Genomic DNA, 2,857 nt, shown 5'->3' on the forward strand with positions numbered 1-2,857 from the left:
GTGGCAAAAGAGATCCAAGCAATGCAACATGAAAAGGATTCCACCTGTTTGTTGCTGTCTTTAAAGATGGTGGAAGGGCAATGGTCAAAGAAGGTTGGTGACTTCTAGAAGCTAGAAAAGGCAAAGAAACAGATTCCCCCTTGGAGCTTAAAGGGACACAGCTCTGCCCACACTTTGACCTGAGCCAGTGGGATCCATGTCAGCCTTCAATTCTATGAAAACATAAGAAAATATGTGTTTCAGGCCACCATTGTTGAGGCAGCTTCTTACAGAGCAACAGGAAATGAATGCAGGTAGGTATTTTTTCCTGGCATCTTTGCCCAACATGTGAGTTGTACCATATAATATTCCATTTCATTCCATGAATATACCACATTTTACTCATCAATTGCCGATATGGTTATTTCCAGTGTGCACTAATATGCATAATGCTGCTAGGAACATTCTTATACATTTCTTCTACATGCTAACATAAGAGCTTATTTCTGTTGCACATATATAGGAATAGAATTGCTGCATTATAGAACTTGCATATACAGTGGACACGGTGATGCATTCTGCATCACAGCTTCGGGACCTATTCCCCAGCTGCTGGAAGGGCTGCTAGCTGACCACTCTGAGATGCCAATCCTCTCTGTGTATGTGCCCCAGTTGAAAAGGACTCCTTTGGTCAGGGGCACATATACTTCCCAGAGTTACCCTGCATCCACTTGATGACTGGTTGATACATGCAGTAGGGGGATGTGAAGGCTCCTTTTCCATTGCCACTTGTAATATTTTTAAAGGGTCACCCCAGATTCAGAGTTCTTCAGGGATCAGGGGAGGCTTCTGTTGAGGCTACATCCCAACCCAGCTTTTCCCTCTGCCCAACCCTGCTTCCTCCCGTTCCCCGGAGAGCACTCCTGCATGTTCATCTCCATCTCAGATCAGTTTCTGGGGCATCCAACCTGCAATATCTTCTTTCCACTTTCATGGATATTATCAAAAATGTTGGGGCTGGGGATGTGGCTCAAGCGGTAGCGCACTCGCCTGGCATGCATGCGGCCCGGGTTCAATCCTCAGCACCACATACAAACAAAGATGTTGTGTCCGCCAAATACTAAAAAATAAATATTAAAAAAATTCTCCCTCTTTTCTCACTCTTCTCTCTCCCTCTCTCTTAAAAAAAAAAAAATGTTCTAAGGTGGTCATTCCGGGATACCACCAGCAGCCTGAGAGTTTCAGTTGCTCAGTATTCTTGTCAGCCCTAGTATTTTATTTAAAATACACACACGCACACACACATATGATATTTTGCCACTGTGGGTGGGTAGTGTGAGTTACTCAGCTTTCTGTCACTAAATACCCGAGATAAGCAACTGTTACGGTTTGGAAGTGTCCCCAAAGGCCCATGTGCTAAAGGTGGGTCACCATCCTGTGGTGCTATTGGGAGAGGTAGGGCTTGGTGGAAGGAAGTTCATTGGAGGTGTGCCCGTCCAGTGAAGGGGCTGTTAGGCCTTAGGCCTTCCTGTCTCTCTGCATCCTGACAGCCATGAGGGCAGCAGTTTTCTCTGCTGTGTACTTCCCCCATGATCTACTGCCTCACCATAGGCTCAAAGGAAACCATGAACTGAAACTAGGAGCCAAAAGAAAACTTTTCTCCTTATAAGCTTATTTATCTCAGGTTATTTTGTCATAATGCTGGAAAGCTGACTTATACCCAGTGATCTGAGAGGCTGAGGCAGGAGGATCACAAGTTCAAGGCCAGCCTGGGCAACTTAGTGAGACCTTGTCTCAAAATAAAAAAGGGCCAGGGATAAAACACAGTGGTAAAACATCCCAGTGTTCACATACTGAAAACAAGATAGAAATACCATAAAATAAAACAAAAACGGGCTAAGCATGGTGGCGAACTCCTGTAAATCCAGCAGCTCAGGGAGCCGAGGTAGGAGGATCACAAGTTCAAAGCCAGCCTTAGCAACTTAATGAGTAACTTAGGAAACTCTATCTCAAAATAAAAAGTAAAATGGGCTGGTATATATCTCAGTGGTTAAGTGCCCCTGGGTCAATACCTGGTCCAACAAAATTAAATAAAATAAATAAAACAAACAAACAAAAAAAGAAATAAAGAAAACTGATGAACACATCAACTTATAAAGGTTTTATTTTGGCCCAGTTTTGGAGGTTTCCGCCAATGAGCAGATGTCTTTCACGGTTTTCTCCTAAGGATTTGAAATGTTCATCTATTTTGGACACAAATCCTTTGCTGGATATTTTGCAACATAAATTCTGAGTTGGAGAAACTCAGTGCCTCAACAATGTCAGCCCATGCTGGGCCCCAATAAAAATGGATTACATGGATGTTTGAGTCTGAAAATTCCTTTAAAGTAAAGAATGCTTGGATAGGTGAAACAATGAGACTTTAGTGATCGTAATCGGATACAGGTATGGGTCCGCAGGAAGGGAGATAGAAACTAAAAGAGAAAAGCACAGAATGCAAGTAACACATCCTCAAAATTTGTCACTCCCAGCCTTCAGTTTTTGGCTTTGGTCTTTTAAGCACTCACGTTTTTAAAGGTAATTGTAAATTAACACTATTCAAAGAATGTCCATGGAAGATATTAATGGGCCCGCCGGTTCTACGCGCTGAGGACCCGCAGTAAACAAGATCCTTGTTTCCAGGAGATCTAGAAGAAGAGACAACAACAGGTAAACAAAATAATTCCAGAGAGCAGTGAACTGAAGAAGTCGGACGTGGAGGGAAGGAGGAAGGGGGTTGATCCAGTAACTCCCAGGCCAGGACACAAGGAAGGTCCCACCCTTGGCCCCGCCTCTAGCTTTGCATACGCCTCCTGATTGGCCAACGGCGGCAGGCACC

Source organism: Marmota monax, unplaced genomic scaffold (genome assembly GCF_021218885.2).
Source record: "Marmota monax isolate L192 unplaced genomic scaffold, Marmota_monax_Labrador192_F-V1.1 WCK01_AAM20220418_F8-fsc00292, whole genome shotgun sequence".
NCBI lineage: Eukaryota > Metazoa > Chordata > Mammalia > Rodentia > Sciuridae > Marmota > Marmota monax.